General features: G+C 51.6%; 1 long non-coding RNA gene across 1 annotated transcript in view; it reads left to right on the top strand.

Annotated features, from left to right (window-relative positions):
- The window catches only part of LOC138994431 (uncharacterized), a 300,667-nt gene extending 292,113 nt beyond the window's left edge, over positions 1 to 8,554 (top strand). The window contains exons 5-6 of the long non-coding RNA XR_011468433.1: positions 6,929 to 7,577; positions 8,376 to 8,554. This is a non-coding gene — a long non-coding RNA (uncharacterized lncRNA). The remainder of the gene's footprint in view (positions 1 to 6,928; positions 7,578 to 8,375) is intronic.
- The last annotated feature ends 8,886 nt before the right edge of the window (positions 8,555 to 17,440 follow it).

The following is a 17,440-nucleotide window of genomic DNA, read 5'->3' as shown; positions in this document are numbered from 1 at the left end:
CTGTTCAGTCATAGAGTGCGCCCCAGACTCTGCCATGGTTACCCGGGGGTGCACACAGCTGGCCTTGGAGATGATCCCACAGAGAGGTATCAACTTCTCTGCAGGAAGCTCCGCAGAGACGCATGGCCAGGGGGTGACCTGGAAGGGCCCCCCACCTCTGCTTCCCACAGCTGGAAACACCTGTCGGTGGGTGGGATGTCTTGGGTAGAGAGACTTTGCCCCGGAATTAGTGGTGCTAGCATATCCCCTTTCCCACGGGGCTCCGGCATAATTGAGCAGGCCCCCTGGGGAATTATTCACATGGAACTGGGCTGAAAGGGCCTGAGGATTCTCCCTCTTTGGATTATATGAGGTTAAGGAGGAGCGGATTGGGGGAAGAGGGTCTATTCCACTGGTAGCCAGATAACTAAATAGTGGTTGATATTTCTAACCATCTTCACTGACTAAAGAGCCAGTGAGAATATGACCACATCAAAAAAGTCCTAGCAAATGTGTTAACCCTTTTGGAGGCGAACCTGTCTTCTCAAGGTACTGATTTTTGTTATTTTGGTTGCCTTCAGCCTTCTTGGATGGTTTGCTAAGCCTGGCTTTAGATGTGAAGAATGAGGAATTTGAAATTCACATGTGTTTGTACAGCACAATTTTCATTTGCAAATTACTGTCCCATGACAGAGACTGGGGTTCTAGAATTGTGCTCTAGGCCTTGTCTTCCCAACAGGATACCCATTCATTCTTACAAATTAATTGCAAAATCCCCCAGCCAATGTGGCTCAGTGGTTGACCGTCAACCTATGAACCAGAAGGTCACTGTTCAATTCCTGGTTAGGGCACAAGCCCGGGTTGTGGGCTTGATCTCCAGTAGGGGGCAGGCAAAAGGCACCTGATTAATGATTCTCTCTCATCATTGGTGTTTCTCTCTCTCTCTCTCTCTCTCTCCCTCTCTCCCTTCATCCCTGAAATCAATAAAAAATATATTTTAAAAATTAATAGCAAAATAACTAACATTTATTGAGATTTTCCTCTTGCAAGGCACTGTTTTAAGCACATTATATGTGCATTTTCAATCCTTACCTCCCTTTACGTCAGGGACTATTAGGAATCCTATTTATAGATGAGAAAATGAAACCCAGAGAAGTTAAGGGACTTTCCCAGGGTCACATAGCCATGAAGTGGCAGAACCTGGGTTGGAACTCAACTAACATGGCCTCACAGCCAGTAACCTGAAACCCAGTTCCCACTCCCATCCCTTGCACCTTGGAGATGAACTGATTATTGCTCAACACCTGTTTTCCTTGAACGAAGGTGAAGAGATTTCCTCTCTGAGCAGCAGTACTGGTTCTAGGCCGCCCTCTGCACCCTGGTTCGTGTTTCCCACGTCTTTGCTGCAATGGAGCAAACCCTAATCCTCAGGGCACCAGACCGATATCTGGATCTTTATTATTTTTTCCTCACTCATGTTAAGGTTGCCCTTCCTCGTCTCCCTTCCCCTTCCTCATCCGCTCCCCTGGCTAGCATTCCAAGGGCAGCAGAAACCTTTAGCTGGGGAGCCCCTGTTGTTGCTTTCCAGCTTCGTTTGATCCTATTTTGTGGTTGACTTGGCGAAAGTCCACATCTGTCACCAACGGGCTTTCAAGAAGCTGCAACTCATATCGGATTTGACCTCCACACACACCCAGTTCTGAGGCATCCATTTCCTTTCAGGGCTGGCTTGCTCTCATCCCACATCTCTCTGTCTTGCTCTCCGCCTCTTCCCTCTCCTCCCCCTCAGTAATCCTCGGGGCTCAGGAAGGACCTTAGCATGTTTCTGTTGCTGTGTGGCATATGTTGTGTCCTAATCCTTCCTGTGTTTGCTGTAGGTATGGCGGTTCTCCAAGACAAATTACCCATGTTGTTGAGGAGGTCACCGGGGCTGGCAGCGTGCGGATGGGGGAGGGGAGGGAAGATGTTTGCAGCGATGCACTCCCGGGGCCGCCTCCGCCTCCTGGCCTGTTCAGTGCTTGTCTGCCTGCGAAAGTGCTGGACCCCGAGACCCCAAGCTGCGAGCTGACAGGAGGGGAAGGAAGAAGAGAGCTCTGCCTACTGGCCCTGTCATTTGATGAAGGGGAAGCTTGTGTGGGCCAGACCTCGGGCAGCAGATGTTGGTGGAGGACCTGCCAAGACCGTGTTGAGGGTAAGGCAGTGATGCATATGTTACTTGACACGGGGGGGATTAGGGAAACCATGAGGAAGCATGCCTCGTCCCTTCACACCGTGACACCTCGGGGATGTGAGTGATGAGAACAGAGAGGCACAGTCCACGCACACACAGGGAGTGACGGGCCCGAGGGCAGGCAGCGTGAATGATGCCTTTGCTTGTCCCCCCCCTCCCCCACCCACTACCCCGCACTCCCCCGCTGGGCCGATTGGCAGGCGTGGTGAGATGCATTGTGCGAGCTGCAGAATCAAAAGCAGGAGTCATTTGATGGAAGAGCTGCCTTCAGGGTTGTCCTCCCTCGTTCTGCCCAGTTAGCCTTCCCCGCCCATCCCCACAGTGATAAGGGATGTGATGCGATGCCCGGCCCCTTTCCCTGGACTTTGCAAATGAAGTCATATGGAAGGCGGCCAGAGGGGCCAAGCGTTTGTCTTTGTTGATGGCACCAGGAAGCACCAATGAAAATGAACACTATTCAACCGGCTCCGGTCCTCGGGGAAAACGGGCAATGGGACCATTGGAAATCGGAGACTGGGCTAAAGAGAACCAGGCATCGAGTGGGAAGAAGCGGGCCAGATTCCACGGTTCCTTTCTTTCCCTTTGTGTTAGGTTTTCATGGGACTCTACTTGCTCCTGGTTTGGGGGGCGGGGTGCGGGTGGGTAGAGGCAGGCAAGAGATGCAAGCTCTCATCTGCATTCCCTACCTGTGCAGTGGGGGTGGGGTGGAGGGAAAGAGGGAGACTGTGGAAGACTGGCCTTGGGAGAAGCATATCTTGGTCATGAAATGGCTTTGGCCATGATTCCAGGGTCTACATTTCTTTCCGCGGCTATTGCACTCCCGGAGGAGGGGGGAGGGCCACCCAGTTGCCCTTCTGGATCCAGTGAGGCCGTGGAAATTCTCTCAGCTGGAGGACCCCTACAGAGAGAGGTCAAGGTCGTGTGTTCCCATCAAACGAAGCACACCTGTAGACCAAGTTTTGGTTGCCTTTCATAACTCCAACCTGTTTCCACCAGAGATTCCAGGAGGGAGAGAGAAAGGAAGGGGAAGGGAAAGGGCCCTAGAAATCAGGAAACGTGGTGAGGGATGGAGAATGCGAGAGGGAGCGTGTGAGAAAGAACGAGGAGGACGAGGAGAGCCAAGAGGGGAAGCCTGCAGCATTCGACATGAGAGAATGAAAGTTCAGGTAGGTGAGGCCTAGTGGCTGTGTTCATCGTCACCCACTCCGGGACCTAGAATTTCTTCGCAGGCTGGTGGGAACCATTTATGGAGGCACTGAATGGAGTCAGAACTCAGACAAGAGGAGCTGTAAGAGTGTACACACTGTGGCTGAAATATCTCCCCTTCTCTTGACTAAGGGTTCCCACTGAGAAGTCCTCAGACTGCACAGCTGTTTTCAGAGCCTAAGAAACAGTGTAAGGAAATAGTGCCAGGATGGGGGCAGCTTGATGGACAGCAGGAAGAGCCAGGGGAATTCTTCTCCTGATCTCATTATGGGGAGACTTCTCCTATCAGAGATGCATTCTGGGAGATTGGTCTTGAAGGGATTCTATAGTCATATGATTTCCTCCCGGCCCTGCCAACATGAGACCCAGAGCAAAGTGTGCTCTGTGAACCCGAGCCATCTCACGGGTGAACCACCCACCACGCTGAGGTCCAGAAGCTGAGGTGACATCTCTGCATAGGGCTGGGGCCCTGTCCAATGCCCGGTAGAGACCTGATAACATTTTGTCGAATGAATGAATGAATGAAGTAGTTATGTTTTGTCTTTTCCCTTCACACGTCTTATCTCCACCCCCAACTGGCTTAGTTTAGGCTTTCTTTCAAATCTGATGAGAGAAGTTAAGAGGGACCATAAGGCAAGGGGTGATTGGGGTGCCCCAGGCCCAGGAGGCGGGGACCCTGAGAAGTTTGTAGTTCCGTTGGCTCTTGACTTTGTCCAGAGCTACCGATGGGGACTCTCCTGGCTCAGGGTGAGAGTGGGCAGAGAACTCTCTTCTGATCAGCGTGGTCTGCAGGAGTGGCTGCAGCCTCTGACAGGCAGGTGACATGAACCCCTTGGAGGAATTCTGAGCATCTCTGCATCTTCCTAATGAATTCCAAACTAACCAATCAGAGAACAAAATACAGCCTGAGAAGTGAGGGAGAAGGGAGTGAGAATGTCTCCTCAAGGATTTTCTCCCTGGGACCGAAGTATTTACATTCAGATTTGCATATGATTTGCATATAATTTGTGTCTGGCTACAAAGCCTGTCTGTTGTTCAGATAATGTTTAAGCTAAAGTTGATTTCCAGAAGGTCCACCCCTCCCCCTTTCCTTACTCTACCTACTCAGATGGGTGGAAGTGTCAGGGTGTCAGGACTGTCAGGGGACAAGGTGAGTCCTGCCCCCCCAGCCCCCGGCCCAGTCACATGCTCTCTGTCAGCACTGCTGCCAGCTAGTATGCATTTTATTGTCACCGCAATTGAAACCAGGACAGGGCTGCTTAGGAGCAATAAAGGGGAGAGTTATCCCAATAAAAAAAAGGTAAAGTCTGGGAAAATTATTAATGATATGAGCTAACATTTATAAAAGTGCCTGCAATGTGCCAGACATTGTTTTCGGTGCTTCCTATGTATTACGTATCTAATCATCCTAACAGCCCTATGGGGTGAGTACCAGTATTACTCCCATTTTATAGATGGGTAAACTGAGGCACACAGAGGGTCAATCACTTGCCTGAGATCATGCAGCTTGAAAAGAGACGGAGCCAGGACTTGAATGGGTCCTCAGACCCAAGCGCTGTGGTTTAACTGGCCTGCTAGGCTGTGTACAGGACAGCGAGGCATAGCTCTGGCCACCTCTTAACTTTAGGCTGCAGGGATGGCCACTCTGGCCCTGAGAGGGTTGGGGACAAGATGTGTGGACATCCAGGGGCTCAGGAGATGGAAAGAGATTGTAGAGCCCCCAGCCCTCAGCACCAATGAGCGACAGCCCTTCTGGTGTTTTCCGAAGCCACCCATGTTCACTCTTACTTTTAACAGAGAACTCCCTTCAGGGCAAGAACTGGTCTGAGCCTGAGACTGTGAGAAATCCCTGGTCAGTGGCCGGGAGTGAGAGGGTGGCTGGCCAGACAATGGCAGGGATGAGTCACCCTCCCTATAGTCAACACTCCAGGAATCCATGTTATCAGGCTCCGAATGACCACAGGGAGAGCCTCACCACAAAGGGAAAGGAGAGCCAGGAGCCCCTGCTGTGTGGCCGTCTGGAAATAACGCCACCTCTCTGTTCAGTCCCACTCTTCCTTTTCGGCCTGGATCTGCAATGCACGCGTTCCTCTGGTGTTCCTTGCTTGCTTGCTTTTCATGTGGTGTATCGGGGTGTTGTCACTTCTGCCGAATGAGAAGGGGCCGGCAGCAGCTGGGAAGTGCAGGGGGTTGTAGCTGAAAACAAACCTCGCCAGAGCGGAGCGGGGGGGGGGGGAACATAATTAATGAAAGATGGTGGTGCGGCCGCCGGTTGGCATTGGCTGAGGCCGTGTGAGAAACTTCCCGGAGCCGGCTTGTTGTCGAGGAGAGGGTGTTGTCATCTGAATTAATTTGCATGACAATAGGCCGGCCCCTCATTATGCACTGGGATGCTAATGGGCACCAGCCAGAGTGCATTTCCATGGGAAAAGGATCTTCCTTTGAGGAGGCAACCTCTTCCTCCTCCCCCACTCCACCTCCCCTCCTCCTCCCCTCCTTCCCATCCTCTACCTTCTCCTCTCTCCAGCCTCCTTCCCCCTCCCTCTTCCCTCCTCCCTCCTCTCTCCCACCTCCTCCCTCCTCCCTCCTCCCTCCTCCCTTTCACCACCCTCCTGCCTCCGCACCCTCTTCCTTTGTCCCCCTCCTCCCCCTTTCCGCCCTCTTTTTCTCCTGCCCTCTGTCTCTTGGTCGCAGTGGAGAGCGCCAGTCCTCACCTTGAGGAGGAAAGGGCGCTGTGAGGAGAAGGAACACGCTCAGAAGAAGGTGTGATGTGTTGTGTATAATTGAAAACAAATGGGCCCCCAGTCCGGCCAGCCTGGTGGTAATGGGGTGTTGACACTGGGGAGAAGCCCAGTGGGAGCAGTAGGACCCCAGACACCGAGGTGCAGGGTGGGAGTGGGGACGGGATGTTGGTGTGGATGTTACCTCTCTGGGAGCGAGCTGTTCTCTTGTAGCTTTGCCATCCACGCTCCCTGGAAGAAGAGCTACACAGTCAGCACCACGCAGCCCTGCTCAGCCTTGCTGCCCTCACACCGGGAGGCTGCAGCATTCAATGCGGGGGGGGGGGGGGGGGGGGGGGGGGGGGGGGGGGGTTTGGAGCCAGATCATCTGGGTTCAAATCCCATCTCGGCCGCCGGGTACCAGCCACACCAGCCCTCAGACTTTGGCTCTGTGACTTAACTCTGTGTTGCCCAGCGTCCTCCCCGGTAAAACTGGGAGCCCAGTGCCTGCCTGGAGGCTAAGTGCTTAGAAGCCACCTGGCAGCTGCTACATGTTAGGTCCTCACCCTTCCACGCAGTGGCCTCCATGGTCTCCGTGTCCCTTTGTAACATAAGCCAGGGGGCCATTTCGACGGTTAGGTGACCGATTGTCCTGACAGTCCCACCCCCACCCGCCAGGGCTGTCCCCCACACTCCCACCACAGAGGGCGCGGGCTAGGTGGGACTGGCCGGCTCACCATCAGCGTGCCCTTGGGAAGGAACTGTCCCTGATTTGTCACATTGTATTCCGTAGGTCAGCGGAGGAGCCCGACTCATCGCACTGTGGTGGCTGCAAGTCCCGGAAAGCTTATCTCAACGTACCTCCCGGGATGGAGCGCTCGCCTTCCCCGGAACGAGATTCCATGGCCGGAGTGGAACGACTGCGCCTAAAGCTAATCCTGAGCGGCTTCGCTTTGCACCGCAGTGTCCCCGAGGAGGAGACACAGGCCGCCTCGCCGGCATGGAGAATGAGTCGTGGGCCCTTCGGCCGCGTTTCTCACCCCTTCTGACGTGAAGACACAGAGAGAAGACCGCCTTCCACAGACCAGGAACTGGCTGTCACCACACCACATGCAGAATCTGGAGGAGCCTCGGTCTCGGACGTCCCAGCCCCCAGAACTATGAGAAATAAACTCTTACTCTTTCTAAGCCACCCAGTGTATGGTATTTTGTTATATCAGCCCAAACGGAATAAGACAGTGTCCATCAGCAACCCCAGTCCTGGCAGGGGAATCAGATCCAAGGATAGGGGCCTGGTGGGCAAGCACCCTGAAGTTTGATATCGCCCCAATTACAGTCACAGCAGTCACACACACACACACACACACACACACACACACACACCTGGTAGGCACTGAGTTGCAAATCTGAATGAAATATCTTCTTAGAAGGTTCCCTCTGAGGTAAGAAAACAGATTATCTGATTGTTGCAATGCCATGTGGTAAATGCTAGAAAGGAGGTGATTCAAGGTGCTCTGGGCATAGAGAAGGTTGACCCAACTGAGCAGGGAAGGCTTCCGGAGGAGATGACTCACAGGGAGGACGAGGAGGAGTTACTCAGGTGACAGGTCAGGAGATCGGCAATGAGAACCCATTCAGGTACAGCCACAGCTGTGAGAAGCAGCAAGGAGTGACCTAAGAAAGCAGAGCGAGGTGAGGTGAGAGGGGAGCTGCTCAGAGTGGAGAGAGGCCAGGTACGAAGAGCTTTCCAGCTGGTCAAAGAGATTAGGGTCCCCCCCGCCCCCTCCCCCCTAAACACAGGGCACTTTGGAAATGCTCTCCCATAGAAGACGGGTACCGTCAGCATCGTTCCTAAATGATCAGTCCTTAGGTGAGAGAACTACTCCAAGTTCTAATTGTCATAACAGGGGATGGCTTCATGAAGGAGGTAACACTTGAGATGGGCATTGAAATCCAGGTAGGATTTGAACATGCAGAGACGGGGAAAAGGTATTCCAGATGGAGGTAGGGATATAAGCAAAAACAAAAACAAAAAACAGAAAAACAAGCAACCCCCCCTCCCCAAGAGATTTGGGTAAAAGAAGGAGGAGGAGGAGGAGGAGGAGGAGGAGGGGAGGATAGGCCATTCAATGTGAACGATGAGTAGAGTGGTTAAAGGGGGAACTATTGCGAAAATCAAGTCAACAATGTAAATGTCAAGATCATGGGAGGCTAACTCGGTTGTCTTTTATTTGCATTAGTTCCTGCCATTGGCTCACGAAGTCTTCTGAGCAATGATCAGTCCTGCCCCGTCCCAAGGAACGACACAGCCTTTGCCCTTGGCATCACTCCTCGTGGTGAGAGACTCGCTCTGTGCACCGATACTTCCTTCTGCTTCACGACAAGAAGGGTCTGTAGACTGTGACCCATGAGGGCGTCCCCAGCCACCGACAGGCACGCCCATTTGCTCATTCTGCTGTTTGCCCCAGGTCAGTAGTCACCTGCATGTAAAGTTAGTTCTGGGGGTGGATAGAGCGCACTGCTTAAAACATGTATGGGTTGGTATGTTGTAGGAGTTACTTGCATAACGACTCCAATAAAATGATTTGGGTAAAAAGCAACGGGTAGCTACCGTGACTGACTTATAGGGTCTTTTGCATAACACTTCCCTCTCATGGCTGGCGCATCGCCCCCATTTTGGACTTCTTCCTGTCTCCATAGCTTTAGTGAGAGTCTAGTTCTGAGACGCAAGGAAGCTTTGTAAGCCTTCCCTAATGCAAAGGAGTTTGGACATGAACTTGAATGGCTATTGAGCGGATTTTCCAGCTGACAGGAGATGGTTAATTGCATGCTGTCTGCAGGAGGCTTAAAAATCTGTCTGGCTATGTTAATAGTGGCTTGAAATTTACAACTTGAGACCACTGGGGGTGATAAAGAATCCAGGGTCCCCACAACTCAGGGTAATAACCCCTTTGGTGAAAAAGAAAGCCCAGTGGGCAGGTCTCACAGCCCTATAAACAGAGAAGATCAAAGGCACACATGGTCCAACATCAGCGTCTCTGATAGGACTCTGTTCTTTCCTTCTGGGACAGCATCTGCTTTTTCCAGAGCAAATGCGGTCCGTGGAGAGCAGGACTAACATCTGGGGGTAGGGAAGGGCCTGTTGGTACGCTATAGCGACGGAAACTCTGCGTCATTTTTAGAGACCAACTTTCTCCCCCGATATGGGATTTTGTTCTAACAACTGGAAAGGAAGACAGGCAGCTTACTCCAAGTGGACGATCTTTTCTCTCCCTTGACTCCTGTGTCGAAAATGCAGGGTTGACGCTCATGGATGGAAGACACCCAATCCGTCTCCCAGAAAGAGTGTGGGAACGTTTTCCAGAGTTCACGTGGGATATCCTGTCGAGGGATACAGTCTAGCGAAACCTCTGGGAGAGAGGACAGGGCCAGCAGTGGTGTGAGCGGCTCCCTCTGTCCAGAAGCTTGGAGTCCTAAGTGGTCCTCCGCTGCCAGCACCTTTCCCTCTGGCCCTGGTTCAGCGCTCGGCTGACCTGACTCTCAGTGTCTGATTGGTTCTTCCCACTGTTGCCCTTTCACCTGAATATCTGGAAAGTGGGGCTAATGGGCCCTACCTACCTCACGGGGTCATCAGGAGGACCCAGTCAGACAGGTGCTCAGCATGAGGTGCTAAGTAGAAGTTTAACAAACCACCGCACCCTACTTCTCATTCTCACACGTACAGGACACACACGCAAGGGGCGATGGGGATTTCCTTTGAGAGCGGGAGTTCATGGATTCTTCTGCCTCTCATTCCGCATTTCTGCAACTTGTCCACGGTTCACACCATGCATGGTATTTTCCCAGGTGAAAAGAAAAGCGTAAGGGCTATAGTAGTAAAGAAACTGAGGGTGCTTCCTTGCACCCTTCAGATGACAAAGTCGCTCGGGGGAAACAGCGGTGTCCATTGTGAACAGTGGTTACGTGGACTCAGCGTATGAGGAAAATGCATTGGCTGTGTCCACGCATTGTGGGCTGAGCCAGTCCCATCCCATTGTTCACCAATCATGCCGTCTTCTCAGCCAACAGGCATACCATCTACTTGAATTCAGTTGAGCAACCCATCCCCTGCCTCCCTTGAGAATACACTTCTCCCTACAGGGAGCGGAGTTACCCAAAGTCATCAGCAGTCGCCCTGTGAGACCCAAGGTCACAGTGGTGCAGAGGCCACGCCTTCCAGAGGCTGCTGCGGGTCAGGGGCTGAGCACAGCAAGGGCGCCTGGCTAAGGGAGCCGTGCTCTCGGGAGACCTGGCGTTCCTGGGAAGGCTGACTTTGGCTGGAGAATTCCCATGTGGTCTTGCCCAGCACTCTGCGATGCCTTTCTCTCTCCTCCATCAGGGTCAGACTTGTCTTGTGGTCTGACAGGGCTCCCAGCTTTTCCAGCTCCCTCCCTATTTTCCCTCACACAGGCATTTCCTCTCATAAAGCCCTTGCAAATTTCATCCCATCCCAGCTTCTGCCTCTCCGAAGACCCGGGCTAATACATTGTGGGGTTTTGCTTGTTGTTTTTTATTTGTTTTTGTTTGTTTGTTTTTGTGTTCCTATCGGCAATCTCCAGGGTGCCAAACCCGAAAGATCCTTGCTGGTCTCTCCCTCTGAGGAGGGAGGAAAATTCCAGGCTTCCCTGCATGGCCTCCCTTGGAACCAAACCCTGAGGTGCCCTGATTTCTTCCTCGAATGGCAGGCGGCAGAGCAGCTGCAGGCTTGGCAGTGAGCTGTGCTGGTTTCTAGGAGAGTAAATACATTTTGCTTCTTTGATGACAGACCTAGACTAGACATTGTCTGGAAAGGGGGTTACAACCCCGCCTCAGCTACTTCTGAGCTGGGACCGGAGGCTTGGCAGGTGAATGTAAGGGAGCTCATCTACAAAGTGGAGATCGTAGTACCCATCTCATTCTATGAGAAGCTATTCAATATCTTCCCTCCCTTTCTCCTTCCCTCCATTCCTCCTTTCTTCTTGACCTTCCTTCCATTTTTTCCTTCCTCCCTCTCTTCCTCCTTCCCTTATTTCTTTTCTTTCTTCCTTCCTTCCCTCCTTCCCTCTGTTCTTTCTTCCTTTCACTGATATTTATTGAGGGCTCATATGTTCCTCTGTGCCAGTGGAACACGGTATTACCTGCTAAGTGTGATGGGTGACACCTAATAAAAGAATAAGGCCCAGCGCTAGCCATCTAGAAGCTTGAGAGCTATGGCTGTAGAAGAGACAACCCCACTTAAAACAGCTGTGAACGTCAAAGTGAAATACAAGGAAACATCTGGGAGTTATCTAGGTAGCACGGGGAAAAGACGTGGGCTACACCAGCTCTAGTGACTCACTTAAGGTCTTAGGAGGAGAGGATTTAAGTCTTCAGAGTTCTAACTAGGAGAGAGAGTAAGAGAATGTCCCAGACCAAGAATCATGTGAACACAGCCCCACGGCAATGGTTCCCCACCAGGGCCATTTTAGAGACGATTTGGGGTTGTCACAGCCGGAGAGGGTGCTATTGACATTGAGTGCTCAGAGGCCAGGGATGCTGCTAAACCCCTATATGTAGCACATACACAGGACAGCCCGCTTCCAGGAGCACGTCAACAGTGCTGAGGTGGAGAAACCCTGGTCTATAAGGGTGATGTGCGATGGGCGTGGGATGGATTATCCAGGGAGAAGGTTGGTGATGAGCCCATTGGGGAGGGGTGAAGAGTGGGGCTGGAAAAGGAACCGCAGGTGTTGCTTGGCTCGGAGCGGTGTTTAGGATTCGGCGCTGTAGGTTCTTGGACAATCTAGAAACACAAGCAAACTGGGCTCCTGAAAATGCTGGTGGCAGAAGAAGGAGGGCGAGAGCTGCACCCATGTCAGCATGAGCTGCAGCAGCTCTTTCTAGGTGGGGGCGAGGGAGACCCAGGCTGGACAGAGGCCCATGGGACCTGAGGACTCACTCCTGCCACATTCTGAAGACAAAATAGTCATCAAAATGCCCAGCGTGGGGACGTCAGTGTGACCGCGTTCTTTGAGACCGAGCTTTGTCCTTGGGGTCTCAGGGATGTTGCCTGGCTTGTAGAGTGCCGTTCTTCTTAGGAGAGACTCTAGTCGGTGCCATCTTAGGGGGACACGTGTTCTTTTAACAAGTTTGTAACTTTTCTTAAGCGTGACGGGACCCTCTCTCTTAGGTGCTCTAGACTCGAGTGAGTTAGCACTGTGGGCTTCGACCACTAAGCCGGATCTATCTATCTATCTATCTATCTATCTATCTATCTATCATCTATCTATCTATCTATCTATCTATCTATCATCTATCTATCTATCTATCTATCTATCATCTATCTATCTATCTATCTATCATCTATCTATCTATCTATCATCTATCTATCATCTATCTATCTATCATCTATCTATCTATCATCTATCTATCTATCTATCTATCTATCGTCTATCTATCATCTATCTATCTATCTATCTATCAATCATCTATCTATCTATCATCTATATCTTCTAATGGAGAATATTCTTTTTTTAAAATCTTTATTATTGAAAGTACTACATATGTCCCCTTTTCCGCCCATTGACCCCTTATGGACCGCCCCGCCCCCCACCCCAGGCCTGTGTCCATGGGTTATGCATATATGCATACAAGTTCTTTGGTTGATCTCTTCCCACCCGCCTCCACCTTCCCTCTGAGTGTTTTATTTATTTATTTTTAAATAGGGAAGTTTAAGTAAAAACAAAAACAAGACAGAAAGTTCTCCTGGGAAGAAAGCCTGTTGTTCCACCGAGAGGGCTTGGTTCCTGTGTGGATGCTCCTCTCACCACGCTGTTCCGAGGAGGGCCCCATCCCGAGGACCCCACCTCCGCCCGGGGTGCGGAGGGGCGGGCCACGGTCACTGGGGTTCCGGTTCCCCACTGTCCTCCAGGACTCCGCGGCGGCCTGGTGTAGCGTGTGTGTGCACGCGTGCATGTGTGAGCGTGGCTTCTGGGAACAGGGAAAAGGGCAGCGAGAAACAGATGGGTCCCCCGAGACTCCCCTTGGCCCGCAAACTGAAAGGCGGAGAAAATCGTAATAAAACACGGAAACAGCTGTGGCAGGACAACAGCAGCGTGGGGGGCGGGTCCCGGCCCCAGGGGGCTTGCAGTCTGTCAAGATTCTGCTGGGAGGAGGCGGGTGGGTAGCACCAAAAACAGCATCCGTAGCCTGGGTGGTGCCCACTCTGTGGGTCGCCAGATCTACCCTCCGCCCTGCATCCCCTCTCACTCTCCAGGCCGGACTGTAAATGGAGATTGCATTTATTTTTTACTACATTAGGGAAGATTTGCAAACAGGAGCCCTCCCTGCTGCTGGTAGTTCGCTGTGTGTTGTGGTTGCCCTTTCTTCGGCCTCCTATAAATCCCCCAACTTCGTTTACACCTGGTTTGTGTCCGGGTTTCGGCACAAAAGTCAACAGCAGGTTCGCACAACATCTGTTTTTGTCCAGGATGGACCAGGATGATACCCTGACCAGGCAGAAAAGACACGTGTTTAGTCATAATCATTGGCTCCATTTCAAAAGCTATGGGACTCTGTCTCCAGGGACTTTTGGGCTGGGCAGCTCTGAGAAATTCAGAGGGAAAATGTGGCAACTTGGGGGAAGAGCGTAGATTTCAGATCAGCATGGACGGAGTTTCTGGGAAAGTGAGGAATTTGCCACCCCTCCCCACACCATCAAAAGTGAGTGCTAATCACAGCTTCAGTTACAGCACTGAAGCTGTAATAGGGTACCACCTTGCCATGTCAGGTAACCTCACTGCTATTCAAATGGAAGATGGCTCTACAAATCAAGGGTGTTGATGTTTTGTTTTTTTGTGTGTTTTGTTTGGGGGAGGTAATCAATTTATTTATTAAGTAATCTTTAATTTTTCATGAGATATTTGAAAGCAATTCACATTCAGATGATCATTTTAGAAGCTAGGAAACTCCTGACTATCAACTCTTTATTCACCTAATTCTTATGACTGTATTGCATCCAGAAGCATAGCTCTCCATGATTTATTAAGTTTACTTGTTTAATGTGGGTCTCTCCCTACCAGGTGTGGGGTCCTGCTGTACCACTAGCTTCTAGCATTGAGCCTGTCAGCTGGTAGACCAGAAAGACACAGTTGTCGGTCGTCTTGATGATTCTAACCTCTTGAGTGACGTGACTGAATGGACCAGAGCAAGCCAGTTCTTCCCCCACTCTTTGCCCACGAGGACCGTTTTTGATGACTAGCTATGGGTGCTGGCCTCTGGTCGGACCCCTGAGTTTCATTTGGTCTCATGTCCATTGATCGGCTACTGCTCCTGGCTGATTTCTGGTACTCTGTTGGCTCACATGACTCCCCTGCCATCTTAATGTTGCCGTCTGGCACGAGGCGCAGGCCTGGTTAGCTCAATAGTAAACCGCTTGCATTATGGCTGAATCGAAATGAGCAGACGACACAGGTAAAGTCTGGATGAAGGAGAGTCTTGGTGAGGAGAGGGGGTCAAGGGCATTGGGGAGACTTAAAAATGCCATATTATGATTTTTTTCAGATCCCAGGAAACAGCTGCAGGTGGAGAATAGGATGGATTTCAAGCATTCTCCATGGAGGCAGGGGTTCAGACGGGGGCCAGCTGGGTGATGAAATCCACTCAGAGGTCAGATGTGTGCTCATGTTCACCGAAGGCTTCAGAAATTTCAGGGACTTTCAAAACTGGCTCCGGAGAGAGGCAGATCTGTTGACTGAGGAGCGGGGCTAATTGATGCATGGCCGTTCTGAGATGCGGCGGCCTCAAGAGTAGAGGAGAAATGGGGCCCGGGACTCCTTCCTTCACCACTGTTTTGGGGAACCCTACAGGAGAAGTGCCTCTCCCCCACCCCCTCAGAACGTAGAGAGATGAAGGACACATAGAATGGGACAAATCTTACCCCATTGAGGGGCTTTTAGCTATAAAGTGCGGAAGGCCCACCGATGGATCCGCATGGAGGTGGGTTGGCTCTTCACAGGCCAGAGAATGTCGGGTAATTTGAATAAGCACCACCTAGAAGCTCCGATGTTTATTTGGGCTCTAACATTTCCCTCCAGGATCCTGTCTTCCTCCACCTCCCAGGCTGCCTGGAAGGCGCTGAGAGCTCACATTAGACACTCCTGCCTCCCCAGCCCTCTCTGTCTCCAGCTGGACCTGGGGGACCCGTCCAATCGGCTTCCTCGAGGCGCTTGGCACGCCCTCCACGGGCCTAGCTGGATTCATACAGCGCCGAGACAGCTGCAAAAATGAAAAGTCATAAGAAAAATGGATATCCAAGCTCTTCCCATCCCAAGAAAGGAAATAAACATCTGGGCTCCAGAAGAGTGCAGGGGGCCGTCAGATCTGATGTCACATTAATTCGATAATGCAAACCACTCTGCAAGGGAATTACCCAGGGCGGGGAGGAAGAGGGGTCATTGGAAATGCAAATTAAAAGCATGAGATAGCATTTCACACCCGCAAAAATAGGTGTCAGATTTTTAAAACCTGACAACAAATGTTGGTATCGATGGAGAGAAGCCGGAACTCGCCTCCATGGCTGGCCCGTGGGAGTGTAACATGATTTATGCACTTTGGGAAACGGTTTGGGAGTTTCTTACAAGGTCGAGCATTTATCTATTCTCTGACCCGGCAATAACGTTTCTAGGCATTTACCCAAGAGAGATTTATATCAGCTTTATTCACCATAGTCCCAAACTTAGGAAAAAAAATCCAAATGTCCATCAGCAGGGACATGAAGGGACACATTGTTGGATGTTTATCCGAGGAGATAATACTCAGCAAGAGCAAATAATGAACTTCCGATGCGTCAACGTAAAATCGATGCTTTTGTTGAAATTACGCTGAGAAAAGAAGTCAAGATATAAATATTGCATAGTTCCACTGGCATGAAGCTGAAGAACAAGCAAATCTAACGTGTGGTGATGGAAATCAGGCCAGTGGTTGTCTGGGGGGAGATGCGGACTGAGTGAAAGGGAATGAGGCAACTTTCTCAGGTGATGGTTATGTTCTCTGCTTTGATTGGCGCGGTGGGTGCTCAGATGTACACGTTTATTTAACATTGTGTGGGGGTAGCCCAGCTGGCCTGGCTCTGTTGTTGAGCGTGGACCTATGAACCAGGAGGTCACGGTTCAATTCCCGGTCAAGGGCACATGCCCGGTTTGCTGGCTTGATCCCCAGTAGCGGGCCTGCAGGAGGCAGCCAATCAATGATTCTCATCACTGATGTTTCTCTCTCTCCCTCTCCCTTACTCTCTGAAATCAATAAAAATATATTTTTTAAAAATTGCGGGTTATATACTTAAGGTCGATGCATTCCACTGAGGATTTTTAACTTTAATTTTTACCTCAATAACGTAAAGGAGGGGCAGAGTCAGAAATGGAAAGCCATGGGAAGGATGCTTCTTGGGAGCTGCTGCCATCCCGGCTCCCCGGGCAGGTGTGGAGGTGTTACCCACCAACCCGAGCGCAGCCCAGGGGGCTTGAGCAGATGTTGTTCCCAGAGCTTTGACAGGTATTGAGAAACACAGATAATTGGTGCCTGACTCAGGAGTCCAGATGTGAGGAGTGGTGACTTGGGTAAGCGATGTGTTTCCACGAAGCCAACGTGGTTCCCGGGGAGGTGGGGGAGGGGGGGGAGCACCAGCGAGCATGGGATCATCCTGTTCAGCAGACTCACCTGCAGGGGCAGGGAGACCTCACAGGGAGCGGCGCAGGTGTTCTGCGCATGCTCAGCAGGGCGTAGGCGGCGTAAACCACCTGTCGGAGGAGGGATGTGTCTGCCTCAGACAGCGCACAGGTGAGGAGCCCTGGCAGCGCCCCGGGAAAAAGAGGTCCCTCGGTTCTGACAAGTGCCTGGCCCACCGGGGACACGGGCTTTAACCGCCCAGCAGGCCCAGCCGGGAGACCCAGCCGTGGAGGTCATGTCCCTTTCCCTGGCCTCTCCTCTCCTCCGCTGCTTGGCCCGTTTCCTTCCAGGGTCCCTGCTGGGCAGGCAGGAGAGGGGGCCACTAGGTTTGGGATGAGAAAGATGCCGGAGGGGCGGGGCATAGGGAATAAGGTGGGTAATGGCGAGAGACCGAAATAGGCAAGATTGCGGAGGGAAAGGGTCAGCAAGCCTTTTCGGTGAAGGCCAGTGAGTAAATAGTTCAGGCTTTGCAGGCCACAGCCTCTGTTCCACCCACGCCATGAAACGTTTATTTGCAACAATGGGCCAGAATTGGTCCGTGGGTTATGGTTTGAAAACCACAGGAATAGGGCATGGTATCCTA

The sequence above is a fragment of the Myotis yumanensis genome, unplaced genomic scaffold (assembly GCF_028538775.1).
Source record: "Myotis yumanensis isolate MYYU_CA2020_CCGP unplaced genomic scaffold, mMyoYum1.0.hap1 SCAF_16, whole genome shotgun sequence".
Taxonomy (NCBI): domain Eukaryota; kingdom Metazoa; phylum Chordata; class Mammalia; order Chiroptera; family Vespertilionidae; genus Myotis; species Myotis yumanensis.
The sequence above is the reverse complement of the archived record's forward strand: the minus strand, read 5'-3'. Positions and strand labels throughout refer to the sequence as shown.